A 22,804-nucleotide genomic window follows, 5' to 3' on the forward strand; every position below is an offset into this window, starting at 1 on the left:
TCATGTGTAGTTGATTGTGGATATTTTGTTAACATATATGCATCATGAATTATTTTCCTTCTCCTTTCAAATTAAAACTCTTGTCCTCTTCTTGCCTTAGCAATTCAAGTTTTGTCATTTTTATTTTTATTTTGGAGTTTGGATATGCTTGGTTTTGTCATGAAACATTGGTGCCCTAGAATTTTCACACCACAAAATTGAAGTATCATTATTTTTAGTCCCTAACTTTTTCAACAAGGACTAAAACCAAGTAACCTCTGTTGTAGCTTGGGCCAAGGATTGGTATTCAGCTTCATCACAAAATCATTCCAAAAACAATCCTTGAGTTGCTGGTTTCAAGTGTAGACCGTAACCAGTGTACACGTGAGGTATCTAAGAATCCTTTTACAAGTTTGTCAATAGTCAATTATAGGTGCATGCAAGAACTGACTTTCTGGCCTTAGCCTTGTCTATTAAGTATTGTAAAGCTTCTATAGTACTCCTATAAAGTAATGAATCTTCAAATGGATTTCCTTTGTTTAATGACAATTTGGTAATCAACAGACATAGGTGTGGGACAACTCTTTGCACCAGTTGTGTTTCTCTTTTTCAACAAGTTTAGGATATACTTGTGTTGAGACAAGTAAATTCTTGATTTGTCCCGAAATGCTTAAAAACCAATAAAATAGTTGAGAGAGCCCAAAGTCTTCAATGCAAATTGTTTGTTCAAGTCCTTCATAACCTGTGCAACTTAAGTTGAATCATTTCTTGTTATCGATGTGTCATTTACATAAACCAAGAGACATAACAACTTCCCATCCCTTTTATGAATAAAAAGACTGGCATAAAAAATAGAATTGCTGAATCCCCAATTGATTAAAGCACCTTTTCATTTGTTAAACCATGCTCGAGGTGCTTGTTTAAGGCTATGCAACGCTTTATGCAATCGACAAACATGTGTTGGTTTAATAGGATCTACAAATCCCTTAGGCTATGCTATGAATACCACTTCTTAAAGATGACCATTTAGAAAGTTAATGCTTATATCAATTTGTTGAATGTCACAACCATAAGTAGTAGCAAATTTAAGAATCACTTTGATAGTTGATGATTTTATAACATAACTAAAGGTTTCAAAATAGTCCAAAATAAGAGTTTGTTGAAACCTTATAACTTTGAATCGAGCCATCAAAATTATATTCAACCTTGAAAACCCATTTGTTTTCAACAACATTGATATCGTAAGTGTAAGGTACCAAACTCCTGTCATAGAGGAAAGAGACATGGATGATCGGTTTTCTCAAGGCTAAGCTAGCCATCTAAATGGTTGGGACAATAGCATCTTGGCTAATTTTAGCAAGTTTCTGGCCTTCTCGATAGAGGGGTTTGAGGGGGAAATCTTGAGTATGTTAAAGAGGATGCAAAAGAGGATAGAGTAGGGTAGGAAGAGGAATTTTTCGGCTTCTACAAGGTTTGAAAGGGAATTGAAGAAACTAGAGTGTTCAGTTAATTACAGTGGCACAACCAAGGTGAAAGGGATTGGCACAATAGGAGAGGCTACAATCTTGAGTTCTAAATGAGATTAAAAATTTTGTCTTGGAACATGAGAGGGGCTAATCACAATGATAAAAGGAAGGTGATCAAATCCCTAATTAGATCACATAGGGTGGACTTGGTGTGTCTGTAGTAAACCAAAGTTCAAGAAATGTTTGTGGGTGTGGTGCAAAGTTTAGGTGTGGGGAGATGCTTAGATTAGGGAGCGGTAAATGCAAGGGGAGCAATAGGAGGGGTGCTAGTGTTTTGTGACAATAGAGTGCTAGAGTTGGTTAGGATGGAAGTGGGCTAGTTTTTGATAATTTGTCGGTTTAAAATTGTGAGGACGGTTTTATGTGGATGTTTATAGGGGTTTATGACCCTACTATGAGGAGGGATAGAGAAACTTTTTGGGGAGAGCTTAGGGCTATTCAGGGTTTGTGGAATGACCCTTGGTACATTGGAGGAGACTTTAGCATGACTAGATTCCCTAGTGAATGCAACAAAGAAGGGAGGATATCCATGGCCATGAAGAGATTCTCAAAGATAACTGATGATTGATCTAAGAAGACCTTTCCTTACATGAGGGGCCTTTTCACTTGGAGTGGTGGTTTGAATAGTTTGTCCAAATCAAGATTGGACCGCTTTTTTGGTTTCTAAAGACTAGGAGTTTCACTTTAGCGGGGTGGTGCAGAGTGTCTTACCTAGACCAGTGTCAAATCATTTTCCCATCTTGTTAGATGGAGGAAAGGTGAGAAGAGGGTTTGCTCCTTTCCACTTTGAGAATATGTGGTTAAAGAAAGAGGGTTTTAAAGAACTACTAAAAAATTGGTGTCAAGGGTTTAATTTCAATGACTTTTAGTTTTATTGTAGCAACAAAGTTGAAAGGTTTAAAGGCTAATTTGGAAATATGGAACATAGAAGTGTTTGGCAAAGTTGAGGTCAAAAAGAGTTTGGCTCTTCACCAAGTGTCATTTTGAGATGAGTAGGAGAATATGAGATCCTTATCGGCAGAAGAGGTGGAAGTTAGAGGCGAGGGAGGAGTTCAAAAATGGGTCCTCTTGGAGGAAATCTCCTAGAGACAAAAATCAAGAGAAGTGTGGTTGAAGGAAGGTGGATGACTAATGCTCATAGAAGAAGGAATTGTTTGGTCAAAATCAAAACAAATGATACTTGGTTTTCAAAGGAAAATGAAATTCAAGAGGGGGTGGCTCGGGCATTTCAGGTTCAGGGGATTGGCATCCTAGTTTGAGTGGGATGACTTTTGATGGGTTGGAGGGGAAGGATGCTGTAAGGCCGGAGGAGCAGTTCACTGTTCAAGAGGTTTCTTACGCCCAATCATAGTTGAGTGGGGATAAAGTGTCTGGTCTTGATGGGTTCTCCATGGTGTTTTGGCAATTTAGTTAGAATTTTGTGAAGGAGGTGATGGGTTTTTTTAGAGAATTCCATGAGTAAGGCAGATTTATAAAATGCCTAAATGCTACTTTTTTAGTGTTAGTCCCAAAAAAAAGGGTGTTGAAGATCTTAGAGACTTTAGGCCTATTAGTTTGGTGGGAGACTTGTATAAATTGCTGGCTAAAGTGTTAGCCAATAGGCTAAAGAAGGTGGTGATCAAAGTGGTTTCTTCGGCCCAAAATGCTTTCGTAGAGGGGGGGGGCAAATTCTGGATGTGGTCTTAATTGCTAATGAGGCTAGTTATATATACTTTTTGATCTTACCTATCAAAAAAAAAAATTGCTAATGAGGCTATAAGTTTTTTGTTGAAAAGGAAAAAGTAAGTTGGATATAGAGAAAGCTATGATCATGTAAATCGGAATTTCTTGCTTCTTGTGCTCTAAAAAATGGCTTTGGGAACATATGGATTAGTTGGATAAAGTGGTGCATTTCCACAGCTAAATTTTCCATCCTTGTCAATGGTACCTTGTTTGGCTTCTTTCCCACCTCCAGGAGGTTGAGGCAGAGGGATCCTCTTTTGCCCTATTTGTTTGTGATTGGTATGGAGGATCTTAGTTGCCTTATCAAGAGAGTGGTGAATGAGGGTTTTTTGTTTGGTTGTGGGGTGACAGGGAGGGGTGGCAGAGGGGTCCCAATCTCTCATTTGTTGTTTGTGAATGATATTCTTGAATGTTGCGAGGATTCACAAGACAATATGGTTTTCTTAAGTTGGTTATGAATGTGGTTTGAGGCTATTTCAAGGTTGAGAATCAATTTGGATAAAAATGAGTTATTACCAGTTCTAAGAGTAGAGAATTTAAAGGTTCTGGCCTTAGATCTTGGGTGTAAGGTGGTAGTGCTTCTTTCTTCTTACTTGGGTCTTCCTTTGGGTGCTCTATCCAAATCCATGACAGGTTGGGATGGGGTGGAGGAGAGGTTTCACAAAAGGTTAGCTATGTGGAAAAAACTAAAGAAGGGAGAATGAGTCAGATTGAGAGCACTCTCACTAGTACGTCGATTTATGTTATGTCCTTATTGACCATGCCAAGGTCAATTAGATTGAGATTAGAGCAGATTTAGAAAGACTTCCTTTGGGGTGAGGGGTTTTTGTTCAGAAACATCACTTAGTAAACCAGGGGATTGTTTGCTTATATAAGAGGAAGGGTGGTTTGGGTGTTAAATGTCTCTCTTTGCTCAACAAGGCTCTTCTTTGTAAATGGTGTTGGCACTTTGTGGACGAAAGGGGGGCTCTATGGAAACAAGTTATTAGTGGGAAGTATGGTGTAGAAAAAAAGGGGTGGTGCTCCCGTGAAGTGAGAGAGGGGTATAGGGTGTGTCTTTCGAAAGCTATAGAAAAAGAATAGAATATATTGAGTGACAAGATTGCTTCCAAAGTGGGTAATGGCAGAAGGGTGAGTTTTTGGAATGACAAATGGTATGGTAACAAGGCCTTGTGTGTTTCTTTTTCTTCTCTTTTTGCTCTTGCCTTTCCAAAGAAGGCGCAGGTGGTAGATGAATGCGACTCCATGATTGAGGATGGCGGATGGAATCCAATGTCCTTTAGGTCTTTCAATGATTGGGAGTTGGATAGGGTGGAGAGGTTTCTTTAAAGAATCCAACAGAAAATGGTGTTCCGTGACTTGGAAGATAGGGTGCTTTGGACACTAACAAAGAGCGGTGTTTTTTTTTATTAAGTCTTTCTATGAATGCTTTAGAGTCAAGTGTTGCAGTCCCTTTTCTGAGGAGTATCATTTGGATTCGGTGCAATCCCCCCAAGGCAGGTTTTTGTCGCTTAGGAAGTGGCGTGAGGCAAGGCCTTAACTTTGGATCAAGTAAAAAGAAGGGTGTGGTCTCTAGCAAATGGATGTTTCATTTACCACGTTGAAGAAGAGACCATTAACCACATTTTACTTCACTGTGCTAGGGCTAGGGTGCTATGGTAGTTACTTTTTGCTCTCTTTGAGGTGTCCTAGGTTCTACCCTTGACGGTTAGAGACTCTTTTTGGGTGGCATGGTTCTTTTGTGGTTACCTCTTTGTGTTGGTTTTGGAGGTTTTAAGTTCTCTTTTGAGAAGGGCGATGGAGGGTGGCTTTATCTCAAGCTTTAGGGTTGGAGGGAGAGGTAGAGTTCTAATTTCTAACCTTTTATTTGTAGGTGGCATTGTTTTGTTCTCTGATCCTTGTCCAGACCAGCTCACTTATTTAGCATGGGTTTTGCTTCGGTTTGAGGCTTCTTCAAGTCTAAAGATTAACATGAGCAAGATTGAGCTTATTCCAATAGGGGATGTCCCCAATGTTGAGGAGCTAGCTACGGTAATGGGTTGTGGTATAGGAAAATTGTTTGCTACACATTTGGGCCTACACCTTGGTGCTCCCTTTTAAGGCCAAATCTGTTTAGGATGTGGTGGAGGAAAGGTTCTTTGGAAGAGGCAATATCTATCAAAAGGAGGAAGAGTCACGTTGCTGAACAGTACTTTGTGCAACCGCCCAATTTACTTCTTATCCCTTTTCATTACTCCTAAGTCGGTGGCTAATAGATTAGAGAAAATCCTAAGGGATTTCCTTTGGGGAAGAGGTTCTATGGATAAAAAACCTCATCTTGTGAACTAGTCAGTGATTTGCAAAGATAAAAAAAGACAGGGCCTTGGTATTAAAGATTTATCCACTATCAACAAAGCTTTTTGGGGGAAATGGTGTTGGAGATTTACCTTGGAAAGGGATAAATTTGGAGAACAATTTTTTGGGAAATTTGATGAATAACTGGGAAGTTGGTGCCTTCGGGAAGGGAGAGAAGGCCATGAAGTTAGATTGCGGAAGTCAATTAGAAAAGTATGAGGAACTTTTAAAGCCAAAATAAGATTTGAGATGGGCAATGGAAGAAGAGTCAAATTTTGGCATGATGTGTGGTGCAATGATATGCCTTTGAAGGATTCTTTTCCTTCTTTATTCGCTTTTGCTATTGCTAAGGAGGCATGGGTGGATGATATTCGAGAGGCAGAAGGAGGAATGATCACTTAGAACCCTTGTTGTTCAAGAAACTTTCATGATTGCGAGTTGGATGTTGTAAATAATTTTTTTCTAAAACTTAGTGAGTTTGGTAGATTTAGAGAAGAGGAGGATAAAATGGTTTGGAAAGCTAGCAAGAATGGGGTGTCTTTATAGTCTTTCTACAATGCATTGAAAGATAGGGGTGAAGTGACTTTCCCTTCAAAGAAAATTTGGGATTCTTAGTCTCCTACCGAAGTGAGGTTTTTTGTTTGGGAAGTGACTTGGGGCCGGATCCTAATTATGGACCAACTCAAGAGGAGAGGATGGGTTTTGGCAGGTTTTTGTTATATGTGTAAAGATGTGGATGAATTAGTTGAACATCTTCTCATCCATTGTGGGGTAGTTAGAGAGTTATGACACTTTCTCTTCTCATTCTTTGGCGTTTCGTGGGTTCTTCCCTTTTCTATTAAGGATTTGTTGGAGGGATAACACGGTAACTTTGTGGGTAGGAAAAGAAGGAAGGTTGGGAGAATAGCCCTTCTTTGTCTTTTATGGATAATTTGGAAGAAGCGAAATTAAAGAACTTTTGAAGGGGAACAACGCATTATCCAAGCCCTTAAGGATTCCCTCATAACTAGTCTGTATATGTGGTCTTGAGGGTTCCTTCTAGGAGATGGGTAGGAAGGGCCAACCTTTTTATTAGATTTTATAGAATGGACAAACTCTTCTTTTTAAAGTGGGTTTGTAGCTACTATAGTTGGTTTTTGTTTCACTTGTATACTTCCAGTATACTGTATTTGCAACTTTAGTTTGACATCCTTTTTATAGTTATTAATATACATGCTCTTATTTGCCTATCCAAAAAAAAAAACGCAATAAGGCTTGGAAGGCAGCCCCTATTTGTAATTTTTGGATAGTTTTAAAAAGAAAGAAATATGATTGCCTTTAATAACAAGGAGTTGTTGGTTCAAAGGCTGAAAAACTCCTTTGTTTGTACTCTTTAGGTTTGGATTAAGTTGTGTATAGATAAAAGGTCTCTTCCTTTAATCAATTTTTTTGATTGGTTGGGCTCTAGATGAAGGCGGGTGGTGTTTTTTGTTACCCATCTTTTTATAGATTCTTCTGTTTGGCGATAGTTGTATATTTCCAGTATTGTTCAGGTTGCACTTTGGCTGTACTTTCTTCTTATTCAATATAATTATTTTTACCCATAAAGAAAAAGGTACCAAACTCCAAGCTTCATTTTTCATAAAAGCGGTATACTCATTAACCATAGCACTTTTCAAGTGGGACCTACTAAGGCCTCAACAACATCAATTGGTTCTATTGTGTTTGAATCACACACTTGTTTGGTGGCTGATGAGGTGTATGCTTTAGGTTAAAAAATCCAGATTTTGATTTAATTTGCATTGGATGAATGTAGGAAAGTGTGTTAGTAGGCTCAAATGGAGTAGGTATCAAAGGCTCAATGGATTGGATAGGCAAGTCAATTTGTAGATTGACTGTTGAAGATCAGGAAGGGGATGAAATTGGTTAGCGTGATTTTTGTATTTGAACTGGTACTGTAGGAACAAAATCAAGTGTTTATTCATTATATTTATCAAAATATGCTGGAGAAGAGTGATGAATGGGTGAAGATATAGAATGATGAACTTGGAATATTTAACTATAAACTAGAGGATGAGAATGAAAAAGGATATGGAAACTCTCATTCATTAAAATTGACTTTCCTAGCAACATAGACGTGATCAAAAGACTGAAGACATCTATAGCCCTTGTGATTCTGATTGTAACCAATGAATCCACATTTAGAAGTGTGAAAATCAAAGTTATGCTTGTTGTAAGGTCTTAAATAAGGTAAACGATCACATCCAAAGACTTTAAGAGAATGAAAATTTGGTTTGGATTTGAATATCATTTGAAAAGGTGACAAATGATCAAGAGTTATGAAGGGTAACCTATTAAAGAGAAAAACAAAAGTTGAGAAAGCTTCCCACCAATATTTGAAAGGAATTTGAGCTTGAGGATGTAAAGTCAAATCCATTTCAACAATGTGTCTATGTTACCTTTTTGATCTTCAATTATGTTGATGTGTATAATGGCAAGGATGCCTAAAGAACACACTAACTCGATTTTGGAATGGAAGTAAGCATTTATATTCTCCTCCTAAACCTATTTTAAACACTTAATTTTCATATTAAATTGTTTTTCAACAGAAGTTTTGAATTGAATGAAGACTTCTTTGGCTTCAAATTTAGTTTTAAGATGATATATCCTAGTGTATTTAGAAAAATCATCAATAAAGTGAATATAATATTTATAACCATCCACAAGAGCGATGGGAGAGAGAGAGAGAGAGAGAGAGAGGGCGTGAGGGAAAGTGAAAGCGCGTGCGACGGCGACGACGATGAGATCGGCGAGGCGAGTCGAAGGCGAAGCTTCACGGTGGAATCCAAGACCTTCGAGCTTGCACTGGATGGGAGGAAAGGTAGATGTCAGATCCTCATCGTGGAAAAGAAGCGGGGGGTCTCGACATGGATTCGTTTAGGGCTGGAAAGCTTAAGGCTCTTCAAGAAGGGGCTAATCCATTGTTTACGAGATGAAAAAGAAGGGAGATGGGAAATGGAGTGGAGAGATAGAGGTAAGCAATTCACTCTGGTGCGGGGATCCAATAGAGCGGGTGGCTTTTTAAGGCTGGGGGTTGTGGATCCGGAACAGAAAACCTTCTGCATCTTCTTACCGAGAGGTAGGAGGGATAAAAGAGGATGGATGGCTATGGCGGAAATGATTCACCAAATGGAAAAGCTAGCGGGCCGAAGAATGGAGTTGCAGGAAGTGAGGGCCGGCGATAAAGCTACTACGGCAAAATCATATGCAGAGGTAGTTTTGGGTTCAAATCGTAAAGACACAAATGTAATCAAGTTGAAGGTCTCGAGGGAAGAGATGGCAGGAAATTTACAGAAGTTGCAACACTGTCTCGTCGCGAGTTGGAAGCCCATCAAAAAGGAAGATGAAGATTTGGAGAGGCTGGGAAATCTTTGGGCGAGTTCCTGGGGTTTAAAAGGCAAACTAGGGCTGGCTAAATTGGAACGAGGCAGGGCTCTGTTGGAGTTTGAGGACAAAAGAGAGGCTCACTGTGTGGTTTCATCGGGGAGCAGAGAGATGGGAGGAGTACACTTAGGGTTGGACTTCTGGAAGCCAAAGACAGGTTGTTGGGCAGAGGAGGAGATGGCACAGGAAGCTTGGGTCAAAATTTTCGGTCTGCCAGTCTCGTTATGGAGCCCGGCGATTCTGAAGAAAATAGGAGAGGAATGTGGGGGGTTTGTTGAAATTGATGAGAGGACAAGGTCGATGGAGGAGATTCAATGGGCTAGAATACGGGTCAAAATAACAGGCGAATTTAGATCAAGCATGCTAGAAATTGAGGTAGAGGAGGAGGTTTACTCTTTAGCGTTGTGGTGGGAGATTAGGCCGGTGGTGAGACGGTTTCTCTCTGCGGTGGAGATCAGAAGGAGAACCGAGGACAGGGGTGACACGTTCTCACGCGCGGAGAAGCGCGTGGGGAAGGATCTGATAGACACGGGAACCGAGGGTCTGCTCTTGCCAGATGATGGGATGCTGTTGCAGGAAAATGGGCCGGGCTTAGAGTCCGGGTACCAGATCCATGGCTCGAGGCCCCGGGAATGGGCCTGTTTGGATGGGAAATTGACTGGGTCGTCCTCACATGGTCTAACTTTGGGCCTTAAAGAGCAGGAGAAGGATGGTGGGTTGGCTAAGAGAGATGGGTCTTTGGGCCGAAAATTAAAGGATATATTAAAGGTGGCTGGTGTGCTAGAGGCAGGCCCATCGTCTAGTAATTGGGCTGCTGGACTGGGCTGCCACTCTTCTGTTCTGATGGAAGGACTGGAAAGGGAGGGCCCTAATGCTAACCAAGAGAAGGCTGGTTTATTAGGCTGCTTATTTTCCAGAAAAAGACCCACTCCAGAGGATGCTTTGACGTGCTGGGTGCCAGAGGAGATCAGAAGGGAACAGAGGGTTGATGGCTTCTCCATGACTGACCATGCGCTTGAAGAAGAAGCTAAGAGGTATGCCCTGCATTTCTATCCTAAAGGAAATCAGGTTATGGGGACGTCTCTTCTTCTTTCTTCTAATTTTGATCGGGCTCCGGAGGGGGAGTCTTTCGATCGTCCAGGGGAATTAGAGGAGGAATTATGGGGGGACAAGTCAACTTGGCTAACAATCTATGAGGGGAATGACGAGAACGTGAATGGATCTTGGAAGTTGGGAGAGGCCAACAAAAACAGAGATAAGGCTAGGTGCAAGGAGGAGAGTGATGGTGCCTCAGGAATTCAAGTCACTGAAAATGAGAAAGAGGAATTATGGGAGGAGTGTAGCCTGGTGAAATTTAGCCAATTTCTGGGCTTCTCTACAGAGGGGATAGAAAAGGAGATATTGAATTTCCTGACTAAAATCAGGAAGAGGAGGGAAAAGATTCACAGCAAAGAACTCTTAGAGAAGACCGAGTTTGAAAGGGAACTAAAGAGGTTGGAATGCTCTGTCAACTACGAGGGGGGGAATAAGCAGAAAGCTCCCTCACAGGGCAAAGGGAACCAATTGATAGTTGTCCAATGAAGCTGAAGATTATAAGTTGGGATGTGAGGGGAGCTAATGATAGCTCTAAGAGGAAAATTATTAAGAACTATATAAGGAGCCAGAGGGTGGATCTAATGTGTATTCAGGAAACCAAGATTCAGGAGATGTCGGAGGGTATAGTGAGAAGTCTGGGCACTAGGAGATTTATAGACTGGAGAGCTCTAAATGCGGAGGGGGCTGCGGGTGGCATTCTGATATGCTGGGACAAGAGGGTCTTGGATATCTTGGACTGGGAGGAGGGTCATTTCACTTTGTCTTGTAGATTCAGGACTATAGAAAATGGGGCTACTTGGGTTTTCACGGGAGTGTATGGTCCTTTCACTAAAATGGAAAGGGAGGGTATGTGGGAGGAATTGGGGGCGATAAGAGGTCTTTGGGACGATCCCTGGTGTCTTGGTGGGGATTTCAATATCATTCTGCTCCAACAAGAAAGGAGTAGCCAAAGAAGAATCACCTCAACTATGAGGAGATTTGCAGAGACTGTGGATGATTTAGAGTTGGTGGACATGCCTCTTCAGGGGGGAGAGTTCACCTGGAATGGGGGGCTCAAAAATCAGGTATGGGCGAGACTAGACAGATTTTTAGTTTCCCCTACCTGGCTAGATCTGTTTTATGGAGCCACTCAGATCAGGCTGTCTTGGCCAATTTCAGATCATTTCCCAATCGTGTTAGAGGGGGGTGGTATTAGAAGAGGTCCAACCCCGTTTAGATTCGAAAACACGTGACTGAAGGTTGAGGGGTTTCAAGATGTTGTGAGAACATGATGGCAGGGGATTGATGTCAGGAGCAGCGCTAGCTACAGATTGGCTATTAAAATGAAGGAAATCAAGAAGAATTTGAAAGTTTGGAACAAAGAGGTTTTTGGGAGGTTGGAAACCAATAAAGCCTCAGCCCTAGAACAAGTAGACTTTTGGGATCGAGTGGCAAGTGAGAGAAATTTGACTGTGGAGGAAGTTGAGCTAAAAAAGGAAGCCAAAGACTCCTTTAAGAAATGGGTCCTGTTGGAGGAAGCTCATTGGAGACAGCATTCAAGGGAGATTTGGCTAAGGGAGGGGGATAGAAATACGGGGTTCTTTCATAGAATGGCGAGTGCTCATCGGAGAAACAATGCTATGGGCAGAATTAAGGTTAATGGGGAGTGGCTGGTAGAGGAGCAGGAGGTGAAAGAAGGCATTGTGGATTCGTTTCAGCAGTTGCTTACTGAAGATATGGAGTGGCAAGCAGATATTGGTAATATTCCGGTGGGTTGTATCAGCCAGCAAGATGCAGAGAGTCTAGAAGTCCCATTTGCAGAAATTGAGATTCACTCGGCGCTGATGGAGATGAATGGGGACAAAGCCCCTGGCCTGGATGGTTTTACTGTAGCATTCTGGCAAAACGCATGGGACTTTACCAAAGAGGAGATCATGGAGATGTTTAAAGAATTTCACGAGCATAATACCTTTGTTAGGAGCCTCAACAATACTTTTCTGGTGTTGATACCTAAGAAAAGTGGGGCGGAGGATCTGGGAGACTTTAGACCTATCAGCTTGTTGGGGGGCCTCTATAAACTTTTGGCTAAAGTCTTAGCTAATAGGCTCAAAAAAGTGATTGGTAAGGTGGTCTCTAGTGCTCAAAATGCCTTTGTAATGGGGAGACAAATTCTGGATGCGTCCTTAATTGCTAATGAGGTGATAGACTCGTGGCAGAAGAGAAAAGAAAAGGGTCTTATCTGCAAATTGGATAAAGAAAAAGCTTATGACAGCATTAATTGGAATTTCTTAATGAAGGTCCTTCATAAAATGGGCTTTGGGAACAAGTGGGTGGGATGGATGTGGAGCTGTGTGTCTTCTGCAAAATTCTCTATTCTTGTTAATGGAGTGCCAGCTGGGTTTTTCCCTAGCACTAGAGGGCTTCGTCAAGGGGATCCTCTATCCCCTTACCTCTTTGTTATGGGAATGGAGATTCTGGACGTTCTCATCAGGAGAGCGGTGGAAGGGGGATATCTTTCAGGATGCAACATTCGGGGTGGTAGTAGAACTTCATTGCATATCTCCCACCTTTTTTTTACTGATGACACAATTGTGTTTTGTGAGGCAAGCAAAGATCAAGTCTCTCATCTAAGCTGGATTCTTTTTTGGTTTGAAGCGGTTTCGGGTCTTCGTATGAACCTAGCCAAAAGCGAAATCATTCCAGTTGGAGAAGTGGAGGAGATTCTTGAGTTGGCAGCTGAGTTAGGGTGCAGGGTGGGGTCTCTGCCTTCCCAATATTTGGGTCTCCCTTTAGGGGTCCCCAATAGGGCGTCTTCTATGTGGGATGGAGTGGAAGAGAGGGTCAGGAGGAGACTTGTGCTTTGGAAAAGACAGTACATTTCCAAAGGGGGGCGGATCACTCTTATAAAAAGCACCTTGGTCAGTATGCCAATTTACCAAATGTCTATCTTCCGTATGCCTAAGTCTGTTGCTAAAAGAGTGGAGAAAATCCAAAGAGACTTCCTATGGGGGGGTGGAAACTTGGAAGGAAAGATTCATCTAGTAAAATGGGATGTGGTCTGCACAAAAAAACGCAATGGAGGGCTAGGATTAACGAGAATAGCCACTCTGAATAGAGCTTTGTTGGGCAAGTGGACTTGGAGGTTTGCGTGTGAAAGGGATAACCTTTGGAAACAAGTGATTTCTACGAAATATGGGCAAGAGGAACATGGGTGGAGGGCTAAGAAGGTTAGTGGGGCGGATGGAGTTGGGGTCTGGAAGGAGATTATGAAAGAATCTGAATGGTGCTGGGAAAATTTGGCTTTTCTAGTTGGGAAGGGTTCCAAAATTAAATTTTGGAAAGATAGTTGGTGCGCTGATACTCCGTTGTCCCAATGCTTCAACCATCTTTTTGTCCTTGCCGTGCATAGAGATGCTTCGATTGAGGAGATGTGGGACCATCATTCGGGCCAAGGAGATTGGAATCTTGTTTTTGTGAGGGATTTCAATGATTGGGAACTGGATATGGTTGGTGATTTGCTCCATACTCTGAGGGGTCATAGGCCTTCCTTGGAGGATGACTTAGTTAAATGGAGGCAAGGAAGAAATGGTCTCTTCAGGGTTAAAGAAGCTTATAGGATGTTGGATAAACCTAATGCCACAATGTTTCCCGCAAGGAGAATATGGGTGGATAGGGTACCAACTAAAGTCTGCTTTTTTGCTTGGGAGGCTACATGGGGGAAGGTGCTCACTTTGGATAGGCTTCAGATAAGAGGGGTGCAACTCCCAAATTGTTGCTTTTTGTGTGGTTGTGAAGAAGAGAATGTAAATCATATTCTTTTACACTGTATAGTGACTAGAGCTCTTTGGGATATTATTTTTGGGTTGTTAGATATTAAGTGGGTCCTCCCAAAAATGGTTAAGGAGGCTTTAACCTCCTGGAGGGGTTCTTTTGTTGGGAAGAAAAGGAAACAGATATGGAAATCCATTCCGCTGTGTATTTTTTGGACGGTATGGAAGGAGAGGAATAGGTTAGCCTTTAGGGGGGGTGTGGTGAATGTTCAGAGGTTAAAGAATTCTTTTGTTTGTAACTTATGGAATTGGGCCAAAGTGTATTTAGGTGAGGAGGCTTTCTCTCTTATAGGTTTCTTGGAGTGGATAGCTTCCACTTGAGGGGAGGTAGCTCTTTTTGGTCCTTTTTCTTTTTTTGAGGTTGTAGCCATCTTGTATACTCCCTGTATACTCTGTGGCGTTTAGCCTTTTTTAATGCATATCTTGTTTACTTATCAAAAAAAAAAAATATTTATAACCATCCACAGAAACAACGAGAACGGGTCCTCATGGATTAGAATGAACAATATTAAAGGAAACCTAGTTTATTTTTTGAAGATTTTAATGACATTTGATTGGATTTACCATATTGACAAGGAGTACAAAAATTTAGAGAAGTGGAATTAGAAACCACAATGAGATCTTTCAGAACATGATTCAACATAGAGATTGAGGGTGGCCTAAATGTTCACGCCATATATTAGCTTTATTTGAACTTCTACCAAAAGAAGAAAGTAATTACAATCAAATGCAGATTTAGTAAGATAAACTGAAGGCAAATTGAAACTTCTAGAGGAGAGATAAGGTCTCACACTCAACTTTCATACGATTAATAAGTCCATTTTTAAGTGTACCTTGCTCTAGCACAATCTTCTATTTCTTTTTTCTTTTTTTCTTTTTCTTTTTTTTTTATTAGAAACAAACAAATCTATTAATTGAGAAAAACCATGAGAAGAATGAGAAGTCCTCCCCATGATGTACAAACCTTATCAAAAGAATTGAGTAAACCTCCACTAAACAAGGAAGGTTGTACAAAAAGGACAAAAGGCTTATACAAGTATAACAATTCCAGACCATGTTGACCCAACCCTAGGGCATACATATTGAAATCCAACTAAGTTGAATTACACTCAAAGGGTAGGGTTTAAAAATATTTGTACAGTAAGCCCAAAAAGAATCGTACAACAACTTCAATGTCCTCTAAGTGTCCTTGAAAATCCTAGTGTTCCTCTCTCTCCACACAGTCCACAACAAAAAAAGACACGCCATCCTCCAAAGAGTGCTTCCTCTAATAAAACTCTCAAAAAGGAAATCATCATCATATTGCGAATATTGTTAGGCCAAACCCACACCATCCTAGCCTGTGAAAATATCCTATGCCACAATCCCAAAGTAATCAAACAATGCAAGAAGAGATGATCAATCGTCTCACTACTCCTATAGAGGATGCACCAATCAGGCTAAGGGCTTTGAAATGCATTTTCAACTGTATCATGTCATTAGAATTTACCTTTTTATGTGTCACTAACTATGCAAAGGCCCTGATCTTAGAAATGACTTGATTTCCACATAAAATTAGTTGAGTAGAAAGAAGCAGAATTTGAAAATTCGAATAAGGTTGAAAAAAACAATTTTATTGAGGAAGCTCATGAAGAGGACAGAATGCAAGTTTTCGCATTTGGAAAGTAAGGTCATTAGTCTTTCACGATCCACAATCTTTGTATCAGTTAAATTACGGTGAAAAGTGAGATCCCAAGATAAAGAAGTGTTGTTACTCAGGATAGCTAAAATAGGAAAGTTTTTAATTGTGGTGACTCTAAACAAGCTTGAAAATCGTAAGCAAAAAGGTTGGTCCCTCTACCACAAATCTTCCTAAAAATGAATTTTGGTCTCATCACCCACCACAAAGCGAGTGTGTAAAAAAAAAACTTAGAGCACATGTGCAATGGCCTTCTAAAGGCAACGATGTGACCATCTAACTCTATTGTTGGTGTCTCATCCATTAGGATGTGTCCCATAAATACTTAAGATAACTTTATGCCAAATGGCAGAACTTTCCTTAGCGTACCTCCAAAGTCACTTCCCTAATAAAGCTTGGTTCCTAAGATAAATTTTCCCAAACCCTAATCCACCAAACTCCTTAGGCTTGCAAACTAAGTTCTAACTAACCAAATGATCCCTTTTACCCTCCTCAGAACCCGATCAAAAACAATCTCTTTGTATTTCTCAATCCTCTATGCTATTGATGTTGGAATCTTGAAAAGAAATAGAAAGTAGCTCAAGATGTTTGATAAACAAGATTGAATTAGGGTGGTTCTACCACCAAAGGACAAGAAAGTTTTTTCTATCCATCCAACCTCTTAGAGACTCTATCCAGCATGGGGTCCTAGAAGGAAATTGATTTTGGTTTCCTTTAAAGGAAGACACAAATACTTTAAAAGGCTATTAAGAGATTGCACAATCAAGCAGAGAAGTTAACCTAGTACCAAACTTGGCTAATGTTGATTCAAGAAAGAGTGCTCTTATTTAGATTAATCCTTAACCCTAACAAACGCCCGAACACCAACAAAATTAGCTTAAGAGATTACAACTCTTCCAAGGATGCTCTAGGAAAAAAAAATGTTGTTTTTCACAAATTATAAATGAGACACCCTAGTTCTCTCTCTGCCCACCAAAAACCCCTCAAACACACCTCTCCCCACCACTCTCACTATCAATCCATTTAAAACGCCAGCCACAATGATGAATAGAAAAAGGGAAAGGGGATCTCCGTATTTTAGGCCTCTATATGTCTTAACCCAACCCTTAGCATTACCATTCACTAAGATTGCAAAAGTCGTTGAAGATAAACATTCTCTCATCCAAGTCCTCCATCTTAAACTAAACCCTTTTCAAGTACATGATCCAAAAAAATCCCAATCAACGTGACCATAGGCCTTTTCTAAATCAATTTTGAAGATTACCCCTTCCTCCCTTGATCTCCTCTTCTCATCCACCAACTCATTAGCAATCAAGACGACATCCAAAATTTGCCTCCCCTCAACAAAAGCACCTTGAGTAGAAAAGATGGTGTCTTGGAGAACTTTACGTAAATGCCTTGAGAGCACCTTGGCTATGATTTTGTACAAACCGGTGACCAAAATGATGGGTCTATAATCTGAGATCCTGTTTGTTTGACTCTTTTTTGGTACTGTGTTTTGATTAATTATCCCATTATTGTGAAACTATAAGAACACTCTTAAAAGATAATCCTTAATCATCCCCCAACACTCTTGATAAAAACTCATTGTGAAACCATCTGGACCAGGGGTCTTTTCCTTATTTAAATGCAACAGAACATTATAAATCTCCTCTTCTTAAAAAAGGTGATCCAGCTACTTGGCATTCTTTGCTGAAATAGGAGACCAATTGAAACCTTCAATCCTCCATGAACCACCTTAAGGCTTGGACAATAACCTCCTAAAATGGCACTTTATCTTCTCTGGGAAAGAAGATTTATCAGGTCTATTTTGTGATAACATGAGAAAAGAGTCACCCTCTAGCTCTTGGCTAGGCTTGACTACTGGGGACACCACACCTATGGGATAAGATACAACCCCAAATGAGCCGGAAGGGAACTTGTTAACCCTTGAAGGACCAATCAATAAAGAAAAATGACAACAATTTGATTTAACAAAAGGGATTGAATAGAAAGACCAGGGGACCTTAGAGAAACAACGAGGGGAAAAGGAAGAAGGTAGATCAATAGCCCCCTCCAAAACCCAAACTTTAACCATGGAAAGGGGAGTAGAAGTCTATACTTGGAGTTGACTCCCACAGTGTTGAAAACCATCTCTGACTTCAACCCCTCCTGGACCACCCCCCGAACTCGACAAAATTGGGATCAAAATTCCCTCTACCTCCTCAAAACAAAAGGTTGACACTCTGGTTCTCTCTTACTAGAAAAGCCTCAGCCTTCAAGGAAAGTATCCTCCCTTGAAGGCCAACTTCTTTGTTCTCTATATCACTCCCAGCCAAGTAATTTAGCACTTTCTCAAAAGAGGATGGCAGAGGCAAACTTCTCGCATGACAGCTACCCAACTTCCTTCTTGGGCTGAGAAGGGCATTGACGCATAAAGAGATGAATTGAGGTTCTTTGGGAGAGTTTCGCCATCGTCCCCTATAACCTTGAGCAAATTGTATGTGTTGCAACACGAGTTTCTCTCTCTAGGGCCAACCAAATGGGTTTGCTTATCAAAAAAGGATTTTGGCCCAGTGCCTGTTGGGCCTCCTCTAGAGCAGGCCTTACCCTTACTTGGCCTGCCTTCTATTAATTGAAGATCATTATTCAAGTGGGCTTTGGAAATGGTTGTGCCTTCCTTCTCAATTGGCCCTAAATCTCCTTCTACACAGGCCACCTTCTCCTTTAAAATGGCAGCCCACTTTGCAAACCTATTTGAATTTGAAATGATATTTGAGACCAAAGATAGTGGGTGGCAGCTGCTCCCCACACTCATCCTAGCCCCACCATGTTCTCAAAAACTATGCAGGGCCCTGCTACATGCCAACTCCTGTTGAAGCCAACTCACTTCTGCAGTGTGTTAACTCAATCTTCCTCTGTTTTCCTTCTTCTTCCCCTTCGATGACTTATACTGCAACTGTAAAAACCCAGGCACCATCTATCACCTCCAACAACACTGGCAATACCACATTTGGGTTCATTTCCACCTTCAATTTGGCCTTTGTTAAATCTACTAGCTTTAAAGAATCCTGATCCACCTTTGTCATCTTCCCCTAATTCTTCATAATAAACCCTAACTGGTTTTCATTCCACAGATAGAATGGAAGCCCCTGCAGCTCCATCCACCCCCTCCTGAATTTTCCAAGAACCACTGTATTTTTTCTTGGCAACCATTGCTACAAGCTCAAAACCACTCCTCTCAACACCAACCTTCCTTGTGCCTAAAGCCATTCCACTATTTCAATGGAATCCACGAAGAAAACGCCTTTGGATGCTGTAAAAGAGTTTATGGAAATCATGCCCTTCACCCCCATCATTCTCGCTAAAGCCTTAACAACGACACCCCAATCTTGAACTAAAACTTGGCCTTCACTAATCACCGCCCTAGCCCACTTTCCAAGAGGTAAGAGAGCTCATTTCCTTGGGCAACCCTCATCAACTCTAGCACAAGACTGATCCCCAGACCTCCAAACCAAACCCACCTTGTTTTCCACCTTCGCATCCGCTTCCTTTGTTCCAGTGACAGTGAGAAAAGGACACTCCAAAACTAAAGAGATCATCTTCCTTAGGGCTTCCCATCCTCTACCTTTGACACATTCTGGAACAATCAGAGAAGTAGCTTTTATGTTTGTAACAAACTCTGTAATTCCTATAAATCTTCCTCTACTATTGAAGCAAATTTCCACCAAATGCATCCTCTATCCACCTCTATACTTCCAGATAAAACCCAAAGATCCCACCACCTTCATACCTTTCTTCAACTGTTCCAAAATTGATGCAACTTCCTCCTCTTCAAAGACCACCAAAAATGCATGTCCTGGAACCCTCTCTGTAAATGAAATCCAAGGACCCCCATGGATGCCTTCAAACCTAACCTTGAACACCTTATTCTCCACTTCACAGTGCTTCACATTCATCTTTGATGAGCTTTTAATTCTTGTCCTTAACAAAACAATGGTCAGGGAAAAATTCAACAACGGCATTATTGTCACTGGTAAACATGGAAATACTAAACAGGTTTTCGGTGATTTTAGGAAAAAGAAGGATATTTTTCAGTGTTAAAGGATGTGAAGTAGTGTGTGTTAATGCCAGCAGAACCTACACGAGAGATTTTAAGAGTTTGGCCATTGCCTACTGTGATTCAATCCTTTCCTTTGTAATCAGACTTAATAGCAAGGTTATTAATGTCTGCAGTAATGTGATTTGTTGCCCCACTCCATGTACCGGAAGGAGTTATTTGTGCTATCACCTGGAGAAGCAATGTAAACTTGATGTCTTTTACCTCCATTCTGTTGCTGCTGATTTGTGGTGCCTATGAAGCTTATGTCAAAACAATGATAGCAGTTAGCAACAACATGTCCAGCTTTGAAGAAGAAATTGAGCTTTCTCAAAAGTAATTTCTGAAATTCTTGAAGTGAGATTAATAACAAAAGCTTCATACTCACCTTCTAAGCCTCCCAATATATTCATCACCATCTCTTCATCAATAATGTTGTGTTTTCCCAACTTAAAAGGAATTTTGACATCTCACCACATAGCCATACACCAATTCTAGAATGGAAGTCAAAGCCAGCTTATAATAGACTGATCAATTATTGTCTAGAGTTCAAATTCTAGATTCAATTGAATCATTACTTTGCTCTAATTTTCTCCATTTCAAGTTTCAATGTATTGCAATGATCAAATTTTCGATTCAAGAAGATATCCTTCTAATTTGTGAGCTCTGAATGCTAGCAGCACATGAGTTTTCAAGAAGCCATAATTGTTTCTATCAAGCTTTTTTGTCAAAGAATTCAATTTATTTGAGAAAGGTAATTGCAAAATCTGAGATTTCAATTGAATCTCAGGGGAATTTGTAGTATTGGAGCTAGATGCCATTGATGTAACTCTTGATGGCTCCGGTACCAAGTTCAAATATCATAATGAAAGAGCAAAACTAAAGAAAGAGGAGAGTGACTGTAATGGCTCTTCAATGATTGAACTGAGAGCTTCTACTTCTCTATTTATGTGTTACTTGAACAGGGGAGTTCATACATTCAGAATAGAGAAGTTCGTCAAGTTAGCTGAGTTTCTAACAGCCCTAACTACTTTTGCTGACTCAGCTAACTCCCTAACAAACTTAAGGTTCCAATAAAGCACATGCTTGTTTTCCTTTTACTAATTACAAGTACAACCTCAGCTAACTCTCTATTTATGTGTGTTGGCTATGTAATTACAACCTCCGCTTACGTGTTGAGTGTGTTACTACAATTTTCCTTTTACTAATAAAGCACATGCTTGTTTTCTGAATTGAGCAGGGCCTGTGGATTGAATATAGGATATAGCTTAAGTGGCTCTGCATTATGGTGAGCCTGGAGTCGAAACATTGGTCAGTGGATGAGAAAACTAGTGGGCTTGAGTTGCACAGAGCTGTGGCCCCAACATTTACATCCCAACTCCAAGTAGACGTTTTGGTCATGCTCCTGTGTCTGCCAATTTGGCCCAGAGAAGTGGTAGATGAGATTTTCAACACCCAAATCATGCCACTGCACTTTGCTTTCGGTAATGTGATAAAACTATACAGTGTGTAATTTTTCCAAATAGCTTATGTATTGAATGCCTAGCAGGCTGAGTACAGTTATGAACATAGCAGATGGAAATCTAACTATTGGCTATGATAAATGAATTTACCCAGATTGGTTTCATGAGATTGAGTTGTTTTCTTACTATTGAGCATTGGAGATGTGACAGTAGCATTCAGTCTAGTACCTGTGGGCTTAAATTCAACTTGTCAAAAATTGTTGTCTTCCATTTCTCACTCCTAACTGTTTTTGTCATGTCCATGTGGCCACCTTGCAAGATAATGTGATCCTATGCAGTGGCGGGGCCAGAGAAAGAGTTGAGAGGGGGCAACACATGAACTTTAGTTCAAGGGGGAAAAATGAGACAAAAGTGTGTTCTTATAACCTAGTAGTAACCACGTATATTTTGCATACTCTGAACCTGGATCAAACCCATTACTTTAAAAAATAAATAAATAAAATAAAATAAAATTGAGGCCCCATGGGCATAGCCTGGCTCTGCCCCTAATTCGATGTTCTTCCGTTCCATAGTGATCCAAATATAGAAGCGCATTTTTGTTAAAGTGCTCAAGGAATACTTGCCTCATCAGGGTTTGTTGCCATTCCGGTAAGGTTATGTTTGATTCTTAACAAGTACTAAGGAAAACCGAAAAAATAAATAAATAAATAAGTTTTGACGCTTAGTTGTTACTTGTTACTATAGAAAATATAAAACAAAATAATTTAAAAACTTATATTTTCAAATTATTTAATCTTTATATATAAAAGTTAAAATAAGTTTAAAGTCGAATATAAAAATAATTTATTAATTTAAAATTTATTTTTTATTTTTTTCATTTTTTCATTTTTTCATTTTTTCAAATTTTTTCTCTTTATTTTCTTTTTCTCAAATTTCCCTCAAATTTTCAGCTATTAGATATAGCCAAGGTTTGGGGATTATTATGGTAGGTAAGCCTTCATATGAAATGCAAAGAATTAATGGTTGCATAAGGTCTAGGACATTCCCCTTTTGTTCATGATACAAGTTGCATAAGGTCAAGGACATTGGCTTTTTTTTCATGATACAAGTTATTCTAAAGTAGTTTCTAAAATTGTTGTTGCTCTTGGTGAAATAGGCTTTTAATAATATGGGTTAATTTTACTTACATCCCATAAGTTTTTGGATAAATACATTTATGCCTCTAGTGTTCTAAAATTTCACATCTTTTTTATTTGAAGTGAAAGGGAAGGTGAATAAAAAGAATAAATCAAAATGATACTTTCTTGCTGACGGATGTGAACAGTAGAGGTAGTTGGATATGCCTGTTTGGAAATCCAAGTTCAAGTGGGCTTAACCTGACCTAACCCTAAGTCATGTATCATGAATCCCCTCCGGCAAGCTGAACACCATCACCCAGGAGGTCACCACTTGGTCAATTGCACTCAGCCTTGAGCCCCATGGACATGTGGACCAAAGGAATGCGAGTTTGATCTATCCACGTTCATCAAGCCCAGATATAAGTCTTCAGGGCCTTAATGGATTTCGCGTATTAACAGACAATCACCACATGGGTTTTGCCCGATAATACCCCAGGAAGGCGTCTCTGGCTATAAATTAAATGGTAATAAGCTTCCGATGGGCAAAGTATTGTAATGTAGCAAGCGAGTCCGTCGTTT

At 40.2% G+C, this 22,804-nt stretch overlaps 1 protein-coding gene across 4 annotated transcripts in view; it reads left to right on the plus strand.

Annotated features, from left to right (window-relative positions):
* Positions 1-21,274, plus strand: part of LOC100267066 (chaperone protein dnaJ 49) — a 22,950-nt gene extending 1,676 nt beyond the window's left edge. For 2 of the 4 annotated variants that reach the window (XM_059736678.1, XM_059736679.1), the window contains one exon: positions 20,885-21,274. The gene's annotated coding sequence lies outside the window, so the exon portion shown is untranslated. Of the gene's footprint in view, positions 1-266; positions 698-20,884 lie in introns of those variants that run through there. The other 2 variants (XR_009465606.1, XM_059736680.1) reach the window with 2 other exon arrangements.
* Positions 21,275-22,804: the final 1,530 nt, after the last annotated feature.

Source organism: Vitis vinifera, chromosome 5, assembly GCF_030704535.1.
Source record: "Vitis vinifera cultivar Pinot Noir 40024 chromosome 5, ASM3070453v1".
Taxonomy (NCBI): Eukaryota; Viridiplantae; Streptophyta; class Magnoliopsida; order Vitales; family Vitaceae; genus Vitis; species Vitis vinifera.